The sequence below is a fragment of the Ursus arctos genome, unplaced genomic scaffold (assembly GCF_023065955.2).
Source record: "Ursus arctos isolate Adak ecotype North America unplaced genomic scaffold, UrsArc2.0 scaffold_37, whole genome shotgun sequence".
In the NCBI taxonomy this organism is placed as follows: Eukaryota; Metazoa; Chordata; class Mammalia; order Carnivora; family Ursidae; genus Ursus; species Ursus arctos.
The window spans coordinates 15,976,499-16,003,161 of record NW_026623053.1 but is presented as its reverse complement, the minus strand read 5'-3'; the positions used below and the strand labels follow the sequence as shown (position 1 = coordinate 16,003,161).

General features: G+C 50.1%; 1 long non-coding RNA gene across 1 annotated transcript; it reads right to left on the bottom strand.

The window, feature by feature from the left end:
• Positions 1 to 18,701: 18,701 nt before the first annotated feature.
• Positions 18,702 to 24,344, bottom strand: LOC130542544 (uncharacterized). The gene is made up of 3 exons (XR_008957172.1): positions 22,280 to 24,344; positions 21,746 to 21,954; positions 18,702 to 21,079 (listed from the first exon to the last, which is right to left on the bottom strand). It is a non-coding gene; the product is annotated as an uncharacterized LOC130542544 (long non-coding RNA).
• Between the last annotated feature and the right edge of the window lie 2,319 nt (positions 24,345 to 26,663).

Here is a 26,663-nt window from a genome sequence, read left to right as displayed (position 1 = left end):
TCTTGAAAGGTATTCAGAAAGTGGATCTGGAGATGGGAGGGGTGCCCCTGAGTGAATTATTTTCCCTTTATATTTAAATTCTATTAATATCAGGAACAAAAGATTTATTACAGTAATACAGTAGCTCCTGACATTTGGAATAGATATGTTTCAAGGACTTTGCTAATCTGCAAATATGTACGGAAGGAAACATCCAGCTCCTCACCTGTGAATTGTATCTTCACAGAGTCCCTGTGTGTCTTTTGCATATTCTTCATCCTTTCAACCATCACCAGTTTTATCTTTTCCAGGATGTCCTTTTCCCCCCCACAAAGAAAAAGAGTTGAATTCCCCTGCCCTCACCCCACACTTGACAAGAACTACCCTGTAGCCGAGATGAGAGGAGGCCATCCGAGCCTTGACAGCCCAGGTGGTGGGGAGACAGCCAGCCTCACTCACCAGTAAGTGATTCTTACTTTGGTCCTGGCCTGGAGACACAATTCTAATGCTGTCCTTGCAAAATCACAATCCTGACATCAGATTTACTCTCAAATAATTGAGCCTAAAAATGTCAAATCCATAACTCTTCTGAAAAAGAAGGACATTGTGGCAGACTGTTACATTGCGGTAGACGGTGCCCTCCCAGGAAGCAAGCTTCCTGGAATCCATGTCCTTGGGTAGTCCCTCCCACATCGTCCTGGCCTCAGCCATGTGTCTGGCTTTGGCCAATGGGACTTTAAGGAGGCACGAAACAAGTACAGCCTTGATAAGTGCCTGTGCTTTAGGTCTGTCCCCTTGTTATACTCCCTCTTAGAACCCAGCTGCCATGCTTTAAGGGAGTCCTGGCTAGCCAGTGGGAGTGCGGCGATGTCTGCGAGAATGGGACAGCTTGTGGAGAAGGGCAGGGGTGCCCAGCTGAGTTCCCCGCTGAATGCAGCCCCAGGAGTAACACCATGTGGAGCAGAAGAACCTCCCAAACAACCCACAGGATCGTGAAAAAGAAGAAATCAAGGTAGTTTTAGGCCACTAAGTTTGGGGTAGTTTGTTAAATGGTAACAGATAACTAAAATACACGGACATATACATGCAGTACATCCTGTAGGATGTTAAGTCAGAGTAAAATACAAAAGACAGTGATCAAGTCTATGTAAACACACATGCCTACACTAAAACCAGTCCTAAAAGCCACTTTAAAATTACTGAAAGTATTTGCTGCTCATTAGGTTCATTTTAAGTTGTTTTGTTTTTTTTTTAAGATTTTATTTATTTATTTGACAGAGACAGCCAGCGAGAGAGGGACCACAAGCAGGGGGAGTGGGAGAGGAAGAAGCAGGCTCCCAGCAGAGAAGCCTGATGTGGGGCTCGATCCCAGAACGCTGGGATCACGCCCTGAGCCGAAGGCAGACGCTTAACGACTGTGCCACCCAGGCGCCCCATCTTTAAGTTTTGATTTAAATTCCAGTTAGTTAACATACAGTGTAATATTAGTTTCAGGTATACTATACAGTGATTTCAACACTTCCATACATCACCCAGTGCTCATCACAACACGTGCGCTCCTTAATCCCCGTCCCCTGTTTCATGCATCCCCCCACCCACCTCCATTCTGGTAGACATCAGCTTGTTCTCTGTAGTTAAGAGTCTGTTTCTTGGTTTGCTTCTCTCTCTCCTTTTTTCCCTTTGCTCATTTGTTTTGTTTCTTAAATTCCACATATGTGTGAAATCAATCATATGGTATTTGTGTTTCTCTGACTTATTTTGCTTAACATAATACTGTCCAATGTCAAGATTTCATTCTTTTTAATGGATGAGTAATATTCCACTACAAATATATATACATACATATATATCACATCTTCTTTATCCACTCATTTTAATGCAATTGCTATCAAAATACCAACAGCATTTTTCACAGAGCTAGAACAAACAATCCTAAAATTCGTATGGAACCACAAAAGACCGTGAATAGCCAAAGCAACCTTGAGAAAGAAAAGCAAAGCGGGAGGCATCACAATCCTGGACTTCAACTTATATTACTAAGCTGTAGTCATCAAGAAAGTATGGTACTGGCTCAAAAAGACACATAGATCAATGGAACAGAATAGAAAACCCAGAAATGAACCCACGACAATAAGGTCCACTAATCTTCAACAAAGCAGGAAAGAATATCCAATGGAAAAAAGACAGTTTCTTCAACAAATGGTGCTGGGAAAACTGGACAGCAACATGCAAAAGAATGAAACTAGGCCATTTTCTTACACCACACACAAAAATAAATTCAAATCGGGGCGCCTGGCTGGCTCAGTTGGTGGAACATGCAACTCTCGATCTCAGGGCTGTAAATTCGAGCCCCATGTTGGGTGTTGAGATTACTAAAAAAAGTAAACTTAAAAAAAATTCAAAATGGATTAAAGATCTAAACGTGAGACCTGAAACCATAACAATCCTAGAAGCGAACACGGACAGTAACTTCTTTGACATTGGCCAAGCAACTTCTTTCTAGATATATCTCCTGAGGCAAGGGAAATAAAAGCAAAAATAAACTATTGGGACTACCTCAAAATAAAAAGCTTCTGCACAGTAAAGAAAACAATCAACAAAACTAAAAGCAGCCTACAGAATAGGAGAAGATATTTGCAAATGACATCTCTGATAAAGAATTGGTATCCGAAATATATAAAGAACTTATAAAACTCAACACTCAAAAAATGAATAATCCAATTGAAAAATGGACAGAAGACATGAACTGACGTTTTTCCGAAGAAGACAGATGGCCAACAGACACATGAAAAGATGCTCAACATCACTCAGCATCAGGAAAATATAAATCAAAACCACAATGAGATATCACCTCACACCTGTCATGATGGCTAAAATTAACAACACAAGAAGCAACAGGTGTTGGCAAGCGTGTGGAGAAAGGGGAGCCCTCTTGTACTACTGAAGGGAATGCAAACTGGTGCAACCACTCTGGAAAACAGTCTGGAGTCTCCTCAGAAAGTTAAAAATAGAACTGCCCTACAGTCCAGCAATTGTATTACTAGATATTTACCCAGGAATACAAAAATACTAATTCAAGGGGATACACACACCCTGACGTTTATAGCAACATTATCTACAATAGCCAAATTATGGAAACAGCCCAAGTGTTCATTAGGTTAGTTTTTAAGTATATATCTCTTTGAAAGTGCTATAAGGAATTTCAAAAAGTCTATCATGGCTACTGTTCTCAAGAACTTCCAGTCCTTGAGACAAGTAGTGTCAGGCAGCTCTTGGGAACAACACTTGTGACTCCCAGGTCAGAGAGGGGCTGAATGGAAGAAGTTCTGGGGTCTGCAGAAAGCCAGTATGGCTTCCAGGAGAAGCAACTGACGTCCTCTTTTTAGGGACAGGTGGCTCTCAGTCAGGAAGAAGTTCTGCTACCAAACCAAAGGATTGTGTATGTGTGCATGTGAACGTGTGTGTGCACGTGCACACAAACGAGAAGTAATCCGGTCTCAGAGCCTTGCCCGACCCCACCCAGTCCTGAGCTTCTGTAGTCTCGGCAGTGCTGGGCTCAGTCCCCTGGTGCAGGGACCTGCCGGGGACTCACTGACAAGTCTTGAACTCTCTCAACTCTTCCAGTCAGCTTCAGACAAGACCGTGCTGGGGTTGCCGTCAGCAAGCAGGCGCCATGATGTGAGGTGTCAGCTGGGCTGCTCTAGAGTTGACTGAATTCTTGTTGGCTCAAATACACCATATGGGAGGCTTGTGCAACATTAGGAAAATCATAGCATTGGTAAGGAGGGCATGACACCTGGAAAAGCACTTTGTAAAAATAAACAACTGAAGTAATTTTGCAAAGCAAGCAACTACCATCACAAAATTTTTATCTCCCTCCTTCCAATTTCTGGACTAATTACAAGAAAAGTCCATAAACATTTACAAAATACATTTATAAGAGCAAATGGATATTAATGAAAAAAATCAGAAAGTGTTGATCAGGCTGTGAATGAAAGCTTTTTCGGGACACCTGCTTTTGAGTCTGAGTTCATGTCTTATTCATAGGCAAATTTTCTGTTGGCTCTAGTGCTTCTGGTTCATGCAATGGATTCATAGTTTGACATTTCTCAGGGTTCCAGAAGGACAGCCTGGCTCCCAGGGCTGAACCAGTCTTTGACACTCTGCAGAAGCCCATCAGCTCCCTCAGCCATTCCAGACTCGACCATTTCTGAAAAGGGGAGAGCGCTCTTGCTGCCAACCGCAAATCTTGTAACTGAGCCCAGGGCCTTCAGCAAAAACTTTCGGAGTCAGGAAATCCTGGTTCAATCTGCTTAGTTAAAGGGAACAACGCTGTTCTTGTGAAACTTCTGGTTCCCTTTGTGAAATGAAGTACTGAGTCACCTTTTGGAGGTATTCCTGCAATGAGCTTCCTAGATTTCCCAAGATTTTTTACTTCATTTTCCCTTGATTAAGAAATGAGTACAACGAGTAGCCTAGTAAATGTCACAGAAGGTCGAGCGACGCTGGTGCGGACAGCTAGGACTGCTTCGGGATCAGGAAACGGGAAGCCGGACATGCCTGTTTGCCGGGATCTCCATTCACAGAGGCAGGAAAGATCGCCGGGCCCCCGTCCTGGGAAAGGAGTGGACCGGCTCCGCGGCGTTATTTTCCTCCCAGGTTGTCTCCTTCAATAACAGCTCTGCATTCTAATTGGAACCTTTTGTCCCAGCTGCTCAGAGGTCCAGGCCTCTGTGATCTTGATAAGGGGAGGCACCTTTCCTATTTTTGCTGGCTTCTTAGCCCAGCATCTTGGCTTGGTTTCCCGCCTTATTGTTTCAGTCTGTTTGAATAACCAGGCTCTCTGGTGAGGGTTCCATGACCCGCCCTCCAGCAAGCAGCACCAGAGGTGAGGCCAGGGTCAGGCTGGATCCTGGGGGTCCTTTCCATGCCCACTCTTTGCCTCAGACGCCCATTGGGCACCCCAGGGTGGGGGCTGGGCAAGGCCGTCTCACAGCTCAGAGGTCACGGAACTACTGGAGTCCTCATGGTGACCTCACGAAGAATAAGCGCCTTGATCTCGGAACCCACCTTGCCTGAGCAGCCTTTGTGACTCCCCGCTCAGAGGACCCCTCAATGCCCCATCAAGGGCAGGGAGGCCAGCACAGAATCACTTGGGGGGAGGGGGACAGAAGATAGTGGTTAGCGTTGGCCCCCTGGCCTCACCACTTGTCAGCCATGAGGTTTGGGGAGCATCATTTAACCTTTCTGTGCCTCAGTTTTCTCCTCTTCAAATTGGGGATTTTGGTAGTTCCTATCCACAAGCTTGAAAGGAGCAATCCGAGTGCCATGGTAAGCTCTCAAGAATATAGCCATTAATATTAGTTGTCAGGTAGTGGGGAGAATAGGAAGTCTTTTTATCCGCTCTGCTCCAGAGAACAATTCCGATTGGTTCCTGTTGTTCTGCAACCCCCCCCCCCCACTTGGGCTGCAGAAGGCCTTGTCCCAGCCGGAATGGCCCAGGCATCAGAAGTCAGACCTTCTTTGATCTCAGTCTTTGGATTTCTGTGGCTTCTGTCCTCGGATGACTGTTAACCCAAATTCAACACACATTGCTCAGGTCGGGCAGGTGGAAAATTGCCTAGGACTCTGTGTACTATGCAGGAGGAAAGAGCACTGACATCAGATGGAAAATGTGGATTGATACAGAAGAATGTTAATGTTTATGGTCCCCTTTGGGAGATCCCGAGAAACAGCATTTCAGGAGGGGAACGGTCACTCCAATAGGGGTCATCGGGAAGGGCTTCAGGAGGCGGCCTTTACTTTCCTTCATTTGCCAGGATCATCCCTCCCCAGCTTCTGAACAACCAGGTTTCAACCAAGCATCTTTGACCTGAGCCTCTGGGCCTTTGGCAAAGGGTTAAAAAAAAGCTGCTGCGAAGACAGCTTAGTGCCAGAGGAGCGGGGCTGGCCGGAAGGGTGCTGCTCCAGGCTGGGATTCCTGGGTTCCAGCCCGGCTCAGCAGCCCAGGCCCCTTCGTTGTCTGTGCAATTAGGGTGACTAGGAAGTTGGCCAGAAGCTCCCAACCTCTCTTCTGGCTTGCAGAGTCCAGGGTCCTTTGCACTCCGGTCCTTTGCACTCCGGTCCCTGCCCCCACGTTATCTGTGCACCTGGGGAAGAAGCCCGGCAGGATTCAGCTGACTCATGTTATGGTAACAGGATGCGTTTCATATTGCTCTCTGGACCTGGAAAAAACCGAGAGGGCCAAGGGTGGCCCCGTATTCACATTTCCTGTTTCTCCGAAGGCTCACAGGCCATCAGCATCCCGGGAGCAAAGCAGGCCAAAAAAAGACAGCATCTTCTGAAGTGCCCGTCCCTCCAGGCCTCCCGGTTCCCGAGGGCGCCAGGCTGGCTGCAGGAGCGGCAGGAGCAGCGGGAGCGCCGAGCTCTCAGCCCTGCCCCCCCCCTCCCCCCCCCCCCCCCCCCCCCCCCCCGCGGCATCGGCCGGACGGCGGACGCGCGGGGAGCGCTCGCAGCCTGGAAGCTCCGTGAGGGTCCTGCGCGCCTGCTGTGGCCACACAGGCTGGCACCGAGGAGGTCTCAGTTGGACCGTAGATGGTCGGACTGATCCCTGGGGCATCCGGAGGCTTCACACCTGGAGAAATGGGCTCGGCACATTTTTTTTCTGGCGGGCCCTCCCCCCTGGGATGTTATTCATCCTTCCAGACACCGAGCCCCATCAGTTCCTTTAAATACACCAAGCTAGGGGCGCCTAGGTGGTTCAGTGGGTTAAGTGTCTGCGTTTGTCTCAGGTCATGATCCCAGGGTCCTGGGATCAAGTCCCATGTGGGGCTCCTTGCTCCATGGTGAGCCTGCTTCTCCCTCTCCCTCTGCCCCCCCCCCACCTGCTTGTGCTCTTCTCTCAAATAAATAAAACTTTTACAATACACACATGCATACGCCAAGCTAGGATCTGCCAGGCTCTAGGCCTCGCCAGCGGAGGGCGGCGTTCGGGGAGGTCATTTTGACTGGATACAGTGGGAGTGAGGACTGGTTAAGAGGAGAGGGCCTGAAATATCTGTTGTGTGCATCACTAGCGTAACCGCCACCCCGCACAGCAAGTAGTTTGTCACCGCACTTAGTTGAGTAAAGGGACTGTGGAGAAAGGCGAGAGGCAGGGTGTGTGGGGTGGGGGGCGTAGGAGGCTTAATGCAAGGCTGGGGGGCGCAGCAGCGGCCATGACCCCGCAGAGGCCTGGGTGAGGGGAGAGGGAGGGGAGGCCGAGCCCTGAGAGCCCGCAGTGAGGCCAGGGAATGGCCAGGCCTCCTCTCCCTCTTGGCCTCCTCTCCCTCCTGCCGCTGCTGCCTGGGCTGAGCCTGGCCTGGACCGCTCAGCTGCTGTGCTGTGCTGCGGTCCCTGCGGGGCAGAGAAGGGGGCTGGCGAGTCCAACAGACAATGGTCTGGCGCTGCTAGCCAATGGTTAAGTGGCTTAGTTTCGTCTTTGAAGTTTAGAGATAACCGTATAGAATTAGCAGCATCCAGATCTCAACAGTCAAACAGAGTCAGCCCCAAGGACGGGTTTCAGGCTGGATTTGTGTCCTGGCGCCATTCAAAGGACAGACTTCCTCTGGTGAGCTCTCTGCACCCCTGGCCCCAGGCACATGCTCTTCTGCCCTGCAGTCACTGTCACCAGCAAGCTCAGGTCCCCTGTCCAGAAAAGCCCCTGAATCACATGTTCCACCCCAGAGACCACTGAGAAATTCCACCTGCTCAGTCACTGTCCCCTCTCTGGGCAACCCTCGTGCAGAATCCCAGCTGAAGGAAAGCACCAGTGACTGTAAATTACTTAAAAATGAAACTTATACTTCTTATCCCAACAACGTAAAATGGTAAGAGTTCTATTAAATCCAATAAACCACCCCAACTGCACCCACCAAGTGAAAGCATACCTTCGTCTGTAAGCAGAGGAAGCAGACTGGTGACACTTGACCTCATGTCCAGGGCGCGGCTTTAGGTGCCAGTCTTGTTTTCTAATAGTCTGAAAAGAATTGATGAAAAGTGACATTTATTGCCCAGCTGTGTAAACGTGGACAAGTTTCTTAACCCCTCTGTGCCCCCCCACCTTTTTATCTGTAAAATGGGAATACTCTTATCACCTCTTAGGGTTCTGTGAGGGTTAAATGAGTCTATCTGTGTGAAGTACATGGACGGGGTCTGGTGCACAGAAAAATGGGAGTTAAGTGTTACCTCGATGTCGGCTATTATCCGGCCCCAGCCTCGAGCCAGGACACAGTCTCTGTTTTTGAGGCTAAAACCTCAGGGCTTCCTCAACCCCCCCGGGGCCCGCCAGCCATTAAGCAGAGCCATTGGTCTCCTGATTGTCCTTCCCCGGGGAGAGACGTCTCCAGAACTCTCTCTCTAGGCCCTGCCTCCTCTAGCCCAAATGCCAAGCACCTGGACCAGCCTCTGTGGCACTTGGTGGTGGAAAGCGGCCCTGAGTTAGGATTCAGAAGATACTCAGTGTAGCAGCTGAGTGACCTTCAGCACGGTGCCTCAGGGCTCCTATCTGTCATTTAGAGATAGTAACTGCCCTCCCCACCTACCCACATGCGGGGTGGTTTTAAAGACCAGATGCAGAATAACTCTAAGTTCTTCCTAAATGTAACATCAAGAGGCTCCACTGCGTCTCCAACCCCAAACTGCCCTCTCTGAAGCTCAGCTGGGCATGGAATGGGTTAAAATAAACCAACCTCAGTTGGTACGCAGAGGCCTCAGGAGAGCTCCTTAGCCAGAGACAGAGCCACAGACAGTCTCGGTCTGCCCCACTGCCAGGCTGCTACCGAGAGAAGGCCATTAGCCCACTGAGCCCTTGAAAGCCTGGGGGCAGTTGTTCTATCCCAGGTGGTGCCCACGTTCCAGGAGAAAGTGGGGATCTTGTCCCCGACCAGCCAAGGCTGGAGTCTGGGGCATGGAGGATGGTTTTCTGGAAAAGGTGGCCCAGGCCTTGGGGCCAGCAGGGCTCAGAAGGGGGGCAAACCTGAGCAAACCCTCTGCAAACCTAAAGCTCTTAACTGCAGCTGAGGGTGAGGGAAAGTGCCTGGAAAGGTAAGGGGCCCTGTGGGCAGAGCATCCTCCAAGGCGGGAATAAAAACAGATAGGGCTCTCCCCATCCCCACCCCAGCTGAGGAATGTCTGCATAAAAAGTCACACTGAGGGGCGCCTGGGCGGCTCCATCAGTTAAGCGTCTGCCTTCGGCTCAGGTCGTGATCCCAGGGTCCTGGGATCAAGCCCCACATCAGGCTCCTTGCTCAGTGGGGAGCCTGCTTCTCCCTCTCCCTCTGCCTGCTGCTCCTCCTACTTGTGCTCGCTCTGTCAAATAAATAAATAAAATCTTAAAAAAAAAAAAAAAAAAGCCACCCTGAACTTACGCAGACGCACCACACAAATTACACTGATGAAAGGAGACACCACGAGCGCAGGGCCTAGCACTGGCCTGGTGCTTTGTAGGGACACCGTGAATTTGTTCCCCTTGTGTGCAAGCACATACACGCACTATTCCATTTGGCCTCACCACCAGACTTTCTGCAAACGCAAAGTACCTACTATGTGCTACTATGTACAAATTACCTACTATGTGCCAGTTCAGGGGACCAGGCTCCAGAGCAGGCCTTGACCTCGGGGAGCTGCCCATTTAGTGGCTGAGACAGACTTGTTCAGCCCAAGAGAGAACTGGAGGCCTAACAGGAGCCCCGGGGATGGGGCTCCAGAGCTGGGAGTGCTAGTAGACGGACCTTCAGGCTGAGGGGTTAGCAGGCACAGCAGGAGGGGGCAGGAGCTTTGGGGTGACTGTGGAGCATGGGTTAGGCAGAAGGAAGGTCCTTGGGTGATATTTTCTTGTTACATATACTTGCTTGCTTGCTTTGGTACTTCCTGGAGAGGCAGGACCTTGGCTGCCCACCTTTGCAGGCCTCTGCATAACCGGGACACAGGAAGCCCAGCACAGGGCCCCGTCATGGAAGGAGATGGTACTGCAGCCCTTGCCCCAGGTGATAGCCCAGGCTGACTGGAAGAATCGACAAAAGGAATCCTATCCTCTGGGTTCCAGAAGATTCCCAACCAGTCACAGTCCTCATGGGGCTGAAGGTCTTCCCAGAGATGGCTCCTAGGACAAACTATAAATGCAAGGCCTGGGGGCCACCCATCCCTTCTTCCCTCCCGCCCACCCCCAACTTTAGGAGCAGTCCCCTCCACATCTAGCTTCCTGTAGGATGGTCCCGGGGTGTCAGATCCGGAGTAGGGAAGGGGGGTGGAAAACAAGCTAGGCCCACGTTTCACACCTCCCAGAGAAATCAACTCCTCAATTACGACGAGGGAGCTTATCTCCTCCGGCCATACATTTGCATGAAAGTTGGGGACTGGATATGAGGGGTGGAAAGGGATAACCCTGAGAGTTGAGCCCTGGGGTTGGTGCTAATTTGAGTTGGGCCTCAGAGCAGGTTTAGAACAAGGAGCGCCAGGCCCTGTGCATATCATCTCATGTCATTCTCACCACAGCTTCGTGAGGTAGGTGTTCCAGACACATTTCAGAGATGCGGAAACTGAGGTAGAGCGAGTTTGATGTAGTTGCCCAGAGTCGCCCAGCTCTCTGAGGGGAGTGGCCTCTGGTTGCCCTGGAAGCACTGTCTGTTCTCACTGAGGGTCTCTCGGCGAGCTTCCGGGGCCAGACTAGATTCTGGGTGAATGGCTGTGGCTCAGGCAGATGCTGCAGCCCGAGGAACAGTGTGTGGAAAGCTGGTTCGGTCACGGATGGGGCAGGGACGTGGGGGCCCTGCCAGCCAACGGGGAACTCTACCAGGGGTTTGCACAGGCCACCCTATTCCTGCAGTCACTGGGACTAACCTGAAGTTAGCGGGGGTCCCCAGGTCTCAGGTTCCAGCATGGGTGAAAGCTGCTTCCCAGTTGAGGCACTTGGAAAAGCCCCTGCCTCAACCATGGGCCACAGAGTGCTGTGTAATTTCCTCTGTGGGTCGGTCCTCCACCAAGAGCTGTGACGGGGCCATGAGTCAGGCCTCAGCCTGTCACTGATAAGCCTCCAGCTGCCTAGCTTCCACCCTGCTTGGTGGACACCGGGACGGCTGCCCATGGTCTTCTCCCATCTCGGCTCTGTCCTGCGTAGGAGAGGTGGGGCTGCTGCAGGGAGGGTCAGGCAGGCATGGGTGGGTCCCAGGAGCTTCCAGCGTCAGGAACCGAGGTGCCTGCCACCAGCAGGCCCGATCACACCACTCGACTCCCAAGTAAGAACAGTCTCCACCTTCCCCTCCAGCTCTGGAGACCTGCAGGGGAATCTGCTCTTCTCAGAAAAAGGCGCTTAGCTTAGATAATTAAAAAAAAAAAAAAAAAAAAAAATCAGTGGTTACTTCAACTGCCTTCAAGGAATTCACCATGTACGGACAGGCTTTGAAACACAACAGCTGGCTTTTAGAAAACAAGAAGGATTATCTTTGGATCGCTTGTTGGAAGCTGACGGCTCATCCAGAGCCCCTCCGGGTGGGGAGGCACAGGCTGGGGTGCCAGTCATACTTCTGGCAATTTAAAGCCACGTGCTCTGTGTCACCAAGACTGTGACTCAGCCATGTGCTTGCCAAAGCTCATTCATGGACGAACGAAACTGCTCGGTAGGCGCTTTTCAAAGTGAGGGCCCTTCACCTCCTGGAGGGAACATGGGGACACACAGGAGGTGAGCCTTTCCAGCCCTCCAGGGGAGCACCCCTGAGAGCCAGGACCAGGGGGCTCACTTCTGTTCCCTCAGCCCCTGGCTTCCCATCAATGTCTGTTAGATGACCAAATGCACAACAGAAGAAGTGACGCGAAGCTGGCACAAAACCCTGAAGCCCACACTTCCTACGCTTGTCTTCCCTGTTGTCCCGCTGCTTAGCCGAGAGGAGTGATGCTCGTGTGGTCCCCACAAGGGAGCCTGGACCTCCACAGAGTGAGCAGACGCCCGGCTGGGAGCAAAGAGATCCCTGTGCCCCAAGGACTCACCCTGTCTCTGCGTTCCTCCGAGCAGGTAGGAGTTGGCCCTGAACACCTGGAGGGAGTAAGGCCACTCATATCTGGGCTATTTCGGGAAATACACACAAAGAGTGTGTGTCGGTGAGACCATCAGAAGAGTTTTTCATTATTTTGTTCCTTAGAAACAAAAACAAAGGCCTGGTGACAGGTGCTGAGGGTCCAGGCTAGACCAGCATGGCCAGGCTGGGAGGAGTGGGCAGCCGCCTCTGGGCCCGGCCAGGCTGCCCTGCCAGAGTGGGCAGACGGGGCCTCAGCCCGCAGGCTCCCTCAGCCCACGGCGTCTCCATGTCTTGAAATCTCCCCCTTCGGCTGCCCCTGCGAGCCGGAGCGCCGTGTGTAGGGCAGCTGCCACCTCGATACTCCCCACTGCAGGAGCCACCCGGGCAGCTCGGCTGAGCTTGCCTGCGGGGTTTTTTTTCTTGCCTTTTCCAGCCTTTTCTTTCCTTTTTCTTTCTTTGCCATCTCCTGACTTAATCTAATGGTCAGCCGGCCTGGTGGAGACGAGAGGCCGGAGAGACTTCCAGTGGGGCCGAGCGCCCAGCAGCAAGGACAGGGTGACTGGTGGCTCCTCGGCCCGCCCACCTGACAAGCAGTTCCTGCTTATCTCCCTGGAGACTTGGTTTCCAGGTCCCGCCCGGGAGATACCTGTCAGGGCAGGAGAGAGCAGGGGCAGGGGAGAGACACCAAGATTTGGGTCTCTCAGAGAAGAGGACAGCAAGAAGGACATCGACAGGTTCAGTGAGCCGATCACATTAACGACCAAAACACTGAGCCGAGTGGATCAGGAATCCAGCAGGCACTGGTGGCTGGCGAATGCGACCCGGCTCTGTGCGGAGGGCTGTGATGTCCCCACGGAAGGACCGTTCACCTGCCGGGGACTTCCCCTGAAGTGCCTTTTTACCGTTCTCTGCACCAATGAAAACTCACGGCCGGTAGTTTTCGACGGTTGTCTCTAAAAGGAAACTGGGACTGCATTTTCCCACAAGAACTTCAAGGAATTATGATTAGTCAGAACTCCCTCTCGACATTCTTGTGAACATTCGAGAAATTCCCAGTGCCTCCTGTTGCCCTGAGTGCGGGAAGCCAGGGATGTGGCGACTCACACGCAGCCCAGAGAGCACTTTCAGGCTCGTCACAACTGCATAAACCATTGCATAACTACAATTGGGCTGCTGCTTCTTCTTCTTTTTTTTTTTTCTTAACTTTGATAATGAAAGGAAATGCAAATAAAAAAGTAATGACTTCTGGTAAAATTGTGCTTAGAAGAGACTTCCTACTCCCTATCCCTCCCATCCCCTCGAAAACCCTCCTCTCAAGATCTCTTCCCCAGGAGATTATTTCCCACAGCAGTTTTCCAGGATTGCAAAGGGACATGTGACAGCCTAGGTAATTAATTCTGTGAGACGTCCTATACTTCGGGGACCCAAAGTTTCGCTCAGGCCCAGAGATGGATGCAGGGACTCTCCAGCCTTTTAAGAGCCTCTGGCCGCCAGCCAACTTCCAATGCAAAGTGCAACTCCAATCACGAAAAAGACAAGGAGAGTCTTGCCAAATACTAAAGACTGCCAGAAAAGAATAAAGGGCCTGTATAGCCCTGCCCCCATCACTCCATAAAGAGAGACAGCTCACCTTTGTTACCTGTAACCATGGATGATGGGCGTGCAGGAGCTGGATATGTCCAGGGGAGTCTAACCAGAGGGCTGCCAGAAAACCCAAAGAAGGCACCTGGTCATATGCACGCTGCAACACTCAGAGTTTTTCCTCCCGAGGGCCACTAGACAGAAGAGAATTCTGGAAAAAAAAAATTCCTAGGATTATCTGCCTGGAGAATGCTGTAGTCAGGTAGACTTATGTGTTGTTTCTAAAGAATGATTTGTTTTTCTAAGAAAAGAAACAAAGAAACAAAAAGGAAAGAAAAAAATGGAGAGAGAGGGAGGGGAAAAAGGAAGAAATAAATGGGAAGAAGAAAGGAGGGAAGGAGGGAGGGGGAGGGGAAGGAAGGGGAATAGAAATGGAAAGGAGAAGGTAAAAGTTCTAGAGCTCTGCTGCTCAGTTTCCTAGCTTCTGCTCACATAGGACTGAGATGTGCTGTAAGTATAAAATAGACGCTGGATTTCAGACTTAGTATGAAGAGAGGCAGGTCAAATAGATAACAAGTAGGAATTGTTACTGGTTGCCTGGGTGGCTCAGTCAGTTAAGCATCTGTTTTTGGCTCAGGTCATGATCCCAGGGTCCTGGAATTGAGTCCCGCATCAGACACCCTGCTCAGTGGGGAGTCTGCTTCTCTCTCTGCCTCTGCCCCTCCCCCTGCTCATGCGTGCTCTCTCTCTCTCACAAATAAATTTTTAAAAAAATATTTAAAAAATAGTAAGGTCCTTTAAAAAATTAATTTGGGATTAAACAAAATATATTAAAATGAATGTCACCTATTTTTTACCCTTTTACAATGTGATTCCTAGGGCATTCATAGTGACATCTGGGGTGCACTCCATTCCTTTGAGAGCACTGTTCTGGACAGTTGTCCCTCGTGGCCCAGGGCAGCCCCTGGTCCCAGCCCCACTTCTAATTCCCACCAAACTGCAGAGGTCCTCCACTCCCCCCCTTTCCCTGGACTGAAAGTCAAGCAGCCCAGATGTGAGACGTCTTGATTCTTAGATTCTCCAGATAAGATCCAAGCAGAGTTTCAAGCAGTCATTTTTGACCTTTCAAAATCCTCCGCTTTGAAAGAAGGGCACACAGGGGCTTTCTTGCACTCGTTTGAGAGAGCCGGTAGGTGGCTGTGTGATGGCCACGGAAACTTTGAATAGCATGTGTGAGTCGTGGGAGGTTTGGGTTAGGCCCCAGTAGGGACAAAGGCATTGACAGACACTGTTCAGATTTGAATCCAGGTTCACTGGTAAATGTGTAGAATTTTTCAAAGTGGTACCACAGAACATCACGGCAACATTAACAAAACATTTCTTCCAAATACACTATACGCTAATTAATTGAATCTAAAATAAATAAATAAATAAATAAATAAATAAACAAACAAACATTTCTTCCAAAAATTTGCGTTGAGCACCCTCTCTGTGCCCGGAGTACTCAAGGCCATGAGTGCGCTGCAGGACAGAGAGGAGGGGTGGGTGTGGGAAGCGGGAGGGAAAGGGACCAGGTGCCCACAGTCCTGTGACTCAGTTTCCCAGGTCTCCAGCCCCTGCGTGCGAACTTTTATCAAGTCTTCATTATCGTATGCTTCTTTCTCATAAATGCTCATAAGCATTTTCCATGTTCCTATATAGTCCTCATAGCCTCCTTTTTAGTAATTAACACTCCTCCAAGGGAATGTATCATTTTGTAACCTTCTGTGGGACATTCAGTTTCCAGTTTTGTTCATTTAAATAAGATAGCCTCAAAAGTGCAATTTGCTGTCCTTGCTGTCTTCCTTTTGGATTTAAATTTCCTTATAATTAATTCCCAGGAAAGAAATAAATATCATGCTTAGGGGTTTGAATTCTTTTTCTAGTTCTTGATAGATATTGCCAAGCTGCGGTCCACAATGCATGTGTGAACTTACACTGCTCACAGCAACGGGTGGGAATGCTAAGTTTCTTGAAACTTTGCCAGGATTAAGGTGTTACAGCATATATATTTATATACATATTTTTTTACAGCATTTAAATTTGCAAATGTATATATACGTATGTACATAAAAATACATATGTATACATTTGCAAATTGCATTGCAGATTTTTTGAAGCTTGAGATTTTTGAAGCTTTTATGAGCAAGATATTTATAGACGAGTAACAGAGTATGTATACTTTTTTTCCCTGAAAACGTCAAGACACTGTTTTGAGAATTTCTGGACTTTGCATGCATTTCTATTTTGAAATCATTCTGCAGAGAAGATATGTCTCTTTTTCTCCATTTATTAATTTATTTAATCATTTCTCTACATCAATATGGACTCATTTTATGTTTTGGGTTATACTCCAATTAATTGTATTGCTCAAAATCTTCCAGCTTAGGCCATTGGGAACTCTTTCATTTGGCTCCCACTGCCCTTTGGCATACCCCTTTCAATGGATTTGTAAGTACCTCCCTACTTTCTAGCACTCCAAGATGCTCCAGGCTCATCTTCCCTCTGTCCTAGAGTCAGTCTCTTCTCCAAAGAGCCCTGTGATTGGATAATGGTTCTAGAAACGAAGATTTGGCTGCTAAGTGTGCTTATTGCTACGAGGTGTGTTCCTCAGGCTGTCAGGTGACATGGAAAAGACATGTGCGTGTTTACTAGCCTGCATCGGAGTGGATTCCCATAAGTGAAATGTCTGGATCAGAGTGACTCCACATTAAACAAGTTGTTACTGCCTAATTGTCCCCCAAAAAGACTGGAGTGATTTTCGCTCTCCCCAGAAAACCTTAAAAGCACCTGTTTCCCCACAATCTCACCAATACTGAGTAGTTGCAATCCTTAACATCTTTACTAATCTGATGAGTGGAAAATGGAATCTCCCTGTTTGAATTTGAACTGACTTTTTTTTTGAATTGATGTTTCTAGTTTTCTCATTGTTCATCTGTTACTAGACTTTGAATTTCTTCTTTTATCTTGTGCGAATTTCTTCTTTTATCTTGTGCAAGCATTTGCATCCTTCCTAATAATCATCTAAAATGACTCTTTAAAACTCTTTGCTGATCTCACCTTTGAGCTTAGGTAGATTTTGCTGAGAAATAGGAGCTCTTTTTGCTGTCATTCTGCCAAAAGGACAGAGGACTCATTTTCCATATCTCTTTGCAGACACCCCCTTATTCATCCTTCCCAGCCCATCCTAGAACCCCTCCAGTGCTCCATTGTCGAAGATGAACTGTTCTAGAACACGTCATTAATGCCTGCCTGTTGTGGACTTTCATCACAGTTTCCAGGGTGGCTGTGACTCAGCCCCAGTCCCTGAAGTCTGAGGCTGTCCACATGGACAGCACTCATTCCCTGGCACAAACCTGCCCCCCTCAGCCTGAGGCCAGCAAAAGTTCTGGCTGTGCCTTTCCCCACTGCTCCTCTGCTTCTGGTCGCCCCTTTAACTCATAAAGCTATTATACAAATGAAACATCCACCGACATGAACCATTCAAACTACAAAGTTATCCTGTGAAAATACAGTATTTGTTTAAGCTCTGTGCCCCTTTAGAAATATCCACGCATAAACGTGTATATTTGCTTATAGATTTTTTTTTAAATTGCAACTGGTGGTCAATTATACACAGTGCTCTGGACCTTGCTATTATTTTTAATTAACAACGTATTTCCAAGATCTTTCCACATCAGCATACACAGATCTGTATTTCGTTTTGCGTGGCCACATAGTACTCCATTGATGTGTTATTATTTATTTATCTATCTAGTCCCATATCAATAGAATTTGGGTTGTTTCCTCTTTTTTGCCACGACAAACAACGCTATGGCTTACCTCCTTGGACAAACACCCTTGTGGGTCTGTGGGGATATGCCACAGTAAGTTCCAAGAACTGGAATTGCAGGTCAAAGAAAAAATGTGCTTTAACTCTGATAGATATTGCCACCTTGCTGTCTGAAGGGGCTGTGCCCATCTACCCTCCTGGCAGTGACTGAAATAGGGCACTCGCCTGTCCTCTCCCACCAACACCCAGCTTTGCTACATGTCTAAACCTTCCCCCGTCCGAGAGGTGAAGATGGCATCTCACCGTAATCTTAACTGGCATTTCTGTCATTATGGTCGAGGGATGTATTTCAAATGTTAAGGCGTCATTTCTATTTTTCTGTGAACTACTTATATCCTTTATGAACTATCCTATTGGTGGCCAGTCTTCATCTTACTGATTTCTAAGAGTTCTTCACATAGGAAGGAAATTAGTTTTACATAACTTTTGTTATGTATGATATCATAATTTCCCCCAGTTTACTGCGTCTTCTGTTTGTAGGCACTTATTATCTATGTATTGCCCTTACAGACTCTGCCTCCGCCTTACAGCCGGGTAGCATTTCAATGCACAGACGTGGGTGTGCAAGAGTTGATCTTGTTAATATGTCATCCTCATGTCTACATTCAGTTCCCTTCCCCCTACGGTCACAGACACTTCATCTCATCACCTCAGAGACCAGCTGGTCCTTTCGTCCCCCCAAAGTTCCTGGGATGGTCCTGGGTTCAGGGGGGCTTACCCGGTACATGAGGGGATGCTGGAGGCCCTACGATCCTCCAGGCCAGCTGTCCACGTGGCATCGACTGGGATTCCCTCTCTGGTCACTTTGGGCTGTCACTTCTTGTCCACAAGATCCCTTCACGGCTGCTCTCTCATCCATGCTCTTGCTCTGCCAAGGGCACAGGACTCTCCGCCGCCCCCAGCGCGGCAGACGCCCCTCTGCCTGACACACCACAGCCATGTCTAACCTAGACCGTTACCACTTCCTCTGGGCTCATCCTGGGAAACTCAGGCAAGGCTCCTTGCCCAGGACCCCACCGACATCCACATACATCTCAAGACACCCCCACCTCTGTCCTCTTCTCAGGCCCAGGGACTCTATCTGGTTGGAGAGGTTGACGAGCCTCGCTGTCCGTCGTCAAGGAGCGCCCACTCTATTCCTACGTCTTCCATTCCTCTAAGGAGGTGTAATTCTGGAGCTCAGAGGTCAGCAAGACTTTCTTTCTATACTTTCTCTTCTCTTTCTGTTTTCACATCCCTTCCCTGAGGCAGCACATACAGAATGGCCAGAAATGGGTGTGTGTGTGTGTGGTTCCTGGGGAGGGAGAGGTCAAAGCTTCTGAGGAACCCCAGCAGGAAAGCAGCCAGGCCGTAAACTTTGTGACCTTCCCAAGCCTCTGGCAGCCAGGTCTCAGCCACAGCCCCCACTGCTGGGGCCTGTCCTCTCTCAGGCCCTCCCTGATACCGTCTGAGGCTGCTATGGATTGAGGGCCTGCCTGTGCCCCCTTTGCGGGTGGGGGCTGGTCCTTCTTGCTGTCCGCTGTGGCATCCGGCCCCATGGGCCTTGCACACCTGGGCGCTTCGTCAGGCTGTCTGGCTCTGCAGCGCCTGCTGGTTTTAACAAGCCAGCCTGTCCTTGTCCTTGGTGCTCTCCACGAAGGCCAGGAAGGTGGGGCATCAGGGAGGGGGGTTCTTAGGGTGTCCCCCAAATGGCCTCCTCGGCTTCTGCTTTCTCCTGAAAGCTTTCCTTAACTGATCCCAAGAAGCCAGGGGGAAAACCGTTTCCTCCAGAGAGCACTGTCTGCAGATGAGGTCTCCCCACCCAGGGTGGTCTCCCCTGGCCTCCATCCCTGCTTTGCTGGTGCTCCTTCACGCTAGGGGCCTGCATAGCGTGAAATGACCTCAGACCTCGGGTCCTCAGGAGGGGATGCTGGAGGCAGGAGCGGGAGAGGAGATGCCAGACCCCAGTCTTCAACTGAACACAACTGAATTCATTCCTCATGGGGTTTTCATCCCATCCCTACTGCACCCGGTTCCATCTTTACTTTGCCTCTTGCTAAATAAAAACTCCACCTCTAAGCCCTCTGTCCATGAGGACAAGGTCCTTTCTGTGAGGTCCCACATTTCCTAGAAGTGAAGATGGCAATATAACCCAGTGAGCTGCACAGTGAGAGCGTCCTCCTTGCTCGGGACGCCCTCGCCCTGTTTCTCCTTCTCTTTGTCCTTCCCGGGCAGGGCCAACTCTCAGGACAGTTGCACACACACCTTTAGCTGGTCTCCAGTCCTCCAGCCATTTCTAATTGTCCCCTCCAACATCCTCCAGGGACTCAGCCTACAACCTGACCTGGTTTGACTGACGCTGTTACCCCACATCTCTCCCCATTACAGCTGGGCCTCGCTGCCTCTGGTCCTTCCATGTTCATTAATCTTTTCCTCGGTAGCGTCTCCAAGCAGCACCACCCACCAGCCAGCACACCTGTGGACCGCAGGCCGAACTCTGGGAAGTGTACGAAGTCAGGCAGATTTGGGGTCGGGAGGAGGGTCCAGCCAGCCCCACCTCTGGCATTGACTGGCTGGTCCCTTGACTTCCCTGAGCCTCTTTCTTCATCAGGAGAATGGTGGGGAAGAACAAACAAACAAACAAGCAATACTTACCTCACAGGGTGGCAAGGGCTCCACAGGCATCATGTGTATATTCCTAAAACATGTGGGGCGCCTGGGTGGCATAGCGGTTAAGTGTCTGCCTTCGGCTCAGGGCGTGATCCCGGTGTTCTGGGATCGAGCCCCACATCAGGCTCCTCCGCTATGAGCCTGCTTCTTCCTCTCCCACTCCCCCTGCTTGTGTTCCCTCTCTCGCTGGCTGTCTCTATCTCTGTCAAATAAATAAATAAAATCTTTAAAAAAACAAAACAAAACATGTGCTCTTAGTAGCAGTGCGACATGAAAAGCCCTTTTCATAATTGACCCAGCCCCATCTAGCATCCATCTTGAGTTTTATATATATATATATACACACACACACACACACACATATTTTTCCTTTTTTTTTTTTTTTTTTTGAGAGTGTGTTTCTCTACCATTTTCTTTTCCCTTTCTCTACAATTCCTTTTTTACCTGGAAGGTGGTGTTGGTGGAAGCAGGGTCAGGGAGGAGAAGCCGCACAGCATTGTGGTGGAAAGATAAACAGGCTAGCAGCGGCCACGCCTCCTGGAGCAGCTGCCAGCACATTCAGCTGGGACTGAATCGAGTTTGGAAACCTGGTGCTGAGCTCCTCACCTCTGAAGATGCCCGTCAGGCCCCCGGACCTGCAGGTGCAACGTGGGTGCTCCCCACAAGCCCATGTTAGGAAGGCAACCCTACCCATAGATGCCACGGGTCCATCGACGCCCTCTTCCTTTACTTTGTGGCATTATGGTTTGTCACATCTGGAGCACAGGCCTCCAGGGTGGGTGCTGGGTCCCGAGGCACGAGCTGGTGTCACTGCATAGCCAGAGGGGAAGGAACAGGTAGTCTCCAGAGAAGGGCAAGTCAGGAACCCGGAGGCCCAGAAGGCCCTGAAGTCACAGTGGTGGTGGGCACCCGTTTCAAGGATGCAGAGCGGGAGATGCAGGGTAATGAGCTAGGAAAGGAAACAGGAGGTTAGAAGCAACTGTAGCTATCTGTCCAGCAGAAGATTGAACACAGTTTCCATCAATGTGGGAAGGCGCGATTACATAGGGGTATCTGTACAAGGGAAAGCTGAACAGAAGGATGAGAATTGCATTATTTATTGATGTGAAATGATATCCAAGATCTATTATTAAGTGAAAAAAAGCAAGATGCAAACAGCGTACAAAATAAGCTACCATTCATGTTTTTCATTATACGTGTTTGCTTGAATATGCATACAATGTCTCTGGAGAAATCCACCAAGAAACCATTTCAAGGAGCTCATGTTTAATGGGCCCGGCGTTCCAGTTGGGATAGATGAGAAAGTTCTGGAGATGGGTGGTGGCAAAGGTCGCACAACAACGTGGATATATTTAATGCCGCAGAACCGTACACTTGAACGTGGCTAAAATGGCAAACTTTATATTATGTATATTTAACAATAAAAATACCCCAAATATTTCATAAGTTTTCTGTGGGGAGAGCAGGGTGTTCGAGAGAGAGACAGAGAGACAGAGAGAGGAAGGGGGACTTTTTACTATATCCTTTTGTGCCCACTTAAATCTTTTCAAAAAATAAGAAAAATTAAAAATAAAAGCAGCAGCAGACTAATAAGGCCCAAAGAAATTTTGCATACCTGTGAGGCAGTCCAGGGCTGGGGCTGGTTCATTCACAAAGGGAACGACTGACACAGATGTAAAGGCGGGAAAGAGAGCATGGGGCTGGGGCCACAGCTCGGGGTCCAAAGCAACAGCACTCATCCTACTTCCTGGAATCCGGAGGGAGAGAACCAGTGCAAGAGGCTGCCTGACCCTGGAAGGAAGGCCACAGCCGGCCTGGGGGGACCTGGTGGGAGGGGGTCGAGGAGTTAACCTGACTTCCATCTTTTCCCTCCCTTTCATCTCCCCTGGGCTCCCTGTGGGCCAATAGCAAAAGGCAGTCGGAGGGCAAGAGTGCCTGTCAGCATAGGGTCAGTCACGGGGCTCAGCTTCCTCTGGACACCGTGCGGGGGGCAAAGGGTGGGGAGAGGATCTGGTGAGCCACAGGGACCATCTCTGAGACCGCTTGCGAGCCGAGGACCAGCCTGCTGGGACCCTGTGAGCCCAGCTCCACCCCTTACTACCTGGGTGTCCTTAGGTATCCTGAGCTGTAACACAGGTGATAATGGTACCTCTCGGGGCGCCTGGGTGGCTCAGTTGGTGAAGCGTCCGCCTTCAGCTCAGGTCATGATCCCGGAGTCCTGGGATCGAGTCCCGCATCCAGCTCAGTGGGGAGTCTGCTTCTCCCTCTCCCCCTGCTGGTGCTTGTTCTCTCTCTCTTGTGTTCACTCTCCCTCTCTCTCAAACAAATAAAATCTTAAAAAAAAAAATAATAATGGTGCCTCTCTTAGAGGCGGTTAGAATTAAATTTGTTCATATCCATGCCAGGTGCTCAGAAGCGGGCCATGCACGTGGGAACCCCAGCCAGGTGACTTGTGCCTGCTATTTATTACAGCCTGCTGTGTGAGGCCCAAAGCTTCCCTTGGTTCCTCCCGAGGCCGGAAGCAAGGGAGCAGGCCCGCCCTGAGAGGCAGGAGGGGGAGGCCGCCCCTGCGAGTCACAAATACCTACTAGTCCAGCACCTCTCGCGGTCAGCCCTCTGCTGGGCCCGCCGTGCCCACTGTCATGAACCCCTCAGCACACAGGGCAGCTGGGGGGAATCTTCTCGCCTTACAGCTGAGGAAGCCTGCAGCTCGGAAGGGGAAGCCCCAGCCCAAGGCCACACAGCTAAGGAGAGTGACTCCTAGCTGGCGTTCACCACGACAGACTTCCCAGCGGCTAAGCCTTTCTTGAGAAACTCAGAGCCCAAGAAAAGATTCACACATTGCAGTATAAAAAAATCAGAATGAAAAAAAGCCTCTATTTACAGATATTCTCTGAGCTTCTCAGCACGTATGGAGAGGGCAAATTCTCATTTAAAAATATTATGGGCCGTGGAGAAGAATCCATTAAAAGTGTCAAAAATGTTGAATTCATTAACTTTAAAATGCAACTTTAAAGGGGATTGTGGGTAATTTTGTGAAAAATTAAAAATAATAAGCCTGGGTTGAAAGTAATGCATTTTTTTGGAAAAATGTCAACGATATGGTATTTAGAGACCTAAAAAAGTGATTGAAGTACAAGAGCAATATTAAAGTGATTATAGCACCAAGAATAATATTTTCTTTTGTTATTTATTTTTAAATATTGGGATAATCAATATAAGTTTTGTGTTTGCTCTAATGTACATGTTATCTTATAAAATAATTTTATTTTTGAAAATTGTTTTTAAATGCATTACTTTGGGGGCGCCTGGGTAGCGCAGTCGTTAAAGCGTCTGCCTTCGGCTCAGGGCGTGATCCTGGCGTTCCGGGATTGAGTCCCACATCGGGCTCCTCTGCTGGGAGCCTGCTTCTTCCTCTCCCACTCCCCCTGCTGTGTTCCCTCTCTCGCTGGCTGTCTCTCTGTCACATAAATAAATAAAATCTTTAAAAAAAAAAATAAATGCATTACTTTGTAAGAACACCAATATAATTAAAAAAATTGTTAGTCAAACGATACTTAAAAAAATTCAAAGGTCCAAGGCCAACCCAGATGTCAACATCTGTCAATGGACATATGGGTTACCTCCTTGCTCCCTGTCCCTGTCCCTTCACAAAATGAGAGATGATTTTCATCCCTATCACCCTCCATTCATGGTAAATACAAATGAGTGAATGAGTGGATGGACAAATAGTATATTTGAAGGACAAATAGACCAATGAAAAGAAGTGCTGGCAATGAGCTTGAGAAGCCAGTTTGGGCTACATGGGAAAAGCTTTGACACGAGGCTGGAGAGACGATTTTACCCAAGAGGTGGTTCAGTGCCACTGGGGCTTGGGACAGGAAACTGATGTGACTCGGGCTTTAAGGAGATTTATCTCACCGAGGGGTGAGGGGGGTTTAGAGAAGCGACTGGTGTCAGGGTCACCATTTGGGGGCTCAAGGTGACAGCATCTTTGGGAGGGCCTGGAGAGAAAAGGAAGGAAGGCTGAGAGGTGGTAAAGAGAACTGGTCGGTGCCCAAGCCGGGTGCCCAGGAGAGGGAGGGGTTGGAGAGAAGCTGGCCCCATTGGCAGCACCAGGGAAGTCAGGCAGTGGGGAGGAAGGCTTTCTGCCTGCGTCACAGTTACACAACCTCCCTCCCAAGAGCAGGGGTGGTATTGGGATTCATTCTTAAGTCAAGACCTACGTCTGAGGCTCAGCGTCTCCCTCCTGCCCAGAATGGAGGACACCAAGGCCAGTGTCCCACACCTCCTCGGATTCTGGCCCTGTTTCTTTCTTTAAAAAAAAAAAAAAAAAAAGATTGATTGATTTATTTGAGAGAGAGAGAGAGAACACATGCACACGTGGGGGGAGGGGGAGGGGAAGAGAGAATCTCAAGCAGACTCCACACTGAACACAGAGCCTGCCGTGGGGCTTGATCTCACGCCCCCGAGATCATGACCTGAGCTGAAACCAAGAGTCGGACGCTCAGCCATCTGAGCCGCTCAGGCGCCCCTGGCCCTGTTTCTGAGGTGAGGTTCTGACCTCTACCTGAGTGGCCGATGGGAGGCACTGCACCCTTCATTAGAGTGCCCGAGACTTCTCCCAAACAGGCAGACCCTGGCCAGAAAGTCCATCCGGACATGCTTGGATCCCTCAGCCTATTTCCAGGATACCCAGTGGATAACTTCTCAACAACCCGAGACCATCTGTGCTGAACCCTGAGGGGCCGAGACAACACAAGGACAGAAGATTCTAGACCATCTCTCCCTTGCTCTCTCCAGTCCTGCCTTGAATGTTAAAGTTCAGACTGGACTGGTCATGAGGGAGAAGGAAGACCAACCATAAGGGAAGTGCTAGCCCCTCCCATTCCTGTGCGCAGAAAGGCATACTGGTAAGGAGGCCAAAGCGCCACAGACCGGAAGTTTCTGATTCTTGTCTGCAAAGGCCAGTGCTGGGCAGATGGGATCTTTATCAATAAGAATGTAGATCAAGGAGTCAGCGGACTCTTGCAGCATCACAGGGACGACTTACGATGTCTATGATCCCCAGACTGTTCCTCACACCTGGGTAAGAGAAGGGGCAGGGGTCAAGTCCCCAGCCCAAAACGGCCTCTGTGGTAAGACCCTCTCTGGAATCAAATGGCCATTTTCAAATTTTCAAATGCAACTCCTGAGTGATCCCTGCCTGTTCCTGGTGGAGAGGACAGGGCTAGGCCAGAGGCTCAAAGACACATTGGCACCTCTGGCCCTTCCTTCATTCAACACATATTTATTGGACATCCCCTGGCTCTGCCTGACTTCCAGAGTTCCAGCAGAGGCTGGACTCACTCCAGGGGCAAGGCTGATGCATTTTCAAATGTCTGTCCAGCTCTCCTTGGCCACAGGAGCCCAGGACCAGCAGCAAGTAGGTGGAAGCCAGGCAGCTTGTGTGGAAGGGGGCGATGGCCAGTGGAGGCCTTGGGACATGCACGGGGCGGGGGGGGGGGCCTTGAAGTCCTGGGCAGCAGGTTCCTCAAAAGCAGAAGTACTTGAAACACACCATGTGGGACAGCTGAGGCCCCGTGGCCAGCCCCCGACAGCCCAGAACGTCTCTGTTGTGGAAATCCCCGGCCAGCACGGGCAGCTGCTGACTGCAGATGCCCGGAGAGGCAGCTCCTGCCACACCCCTGCGCAGTGCCCGGGATGGCTGGGGGCAAGGGGCTGAGGGACCACGGGGGACAAGGAGGCGACTCTGGGGACACAGCCATTCCAAGGGCTCCCCTGTGCTCCGGGCCCCAGCCCAAAGCTCAAGCCTCCCCATCCTGGCTCTGTTCCCCTCTTCTCCTATCCTGGGCTCTGCCCTTCCCCCAGTGAGGGCAGGCTGGGAGGCTCGCCTGCCCCGAGGAGCTGCCAACAAGCTGGAGAAGACAAGGGTTTGGCAAACACGCAGTGTCGCCTCTGTGGGAGCAGCAGGGCTAATTATGTTCAGCTGGCGGCAGCAGTGGCCGGGAGTTTCCCAGCTTGCTTGCCTCGCCTCCTTCTGTGTGGTAAACACTGCGGGGAGGTGTGAGGACAGAGGGTGGGGAGGTGCGGGCGGGAGCCCAAGTCAGGCCTTGACGGGGAGCCAGGTGGGACAGCCCAGCCGACGCTGGCTCCAACTAGGAACTTGACTTAGAATCCCCGGATGCAGGACCGGCTCAGTGCCCCCAGGGTCCAGGGGCCTCATGAGGGGCTCCAAGGTTTGCCCAGCTGGGATACGATAGAGCCCAAACAGGATGGAATGCTCGGGGAAGGCCCAGAGAATGTACTTGTCTGTCTGGTGGAGAATGTACTTATCTGTCTTTCCTTTTCCTACAAATCTTGGGGACTTTCCTGGGGTCGAGGCTGCGGTGCACACTTGTGCAGGTGTCGGCCGAGGCATGAATGGGGACTAACCCAGATGGTGTTGGGTTGTGTCCATCGAGACGATGGATCACCTTGTTCCACCTCACACAAACGCCCCGTGCTGGCTGGTATCTGGTGCCCACCAGGCC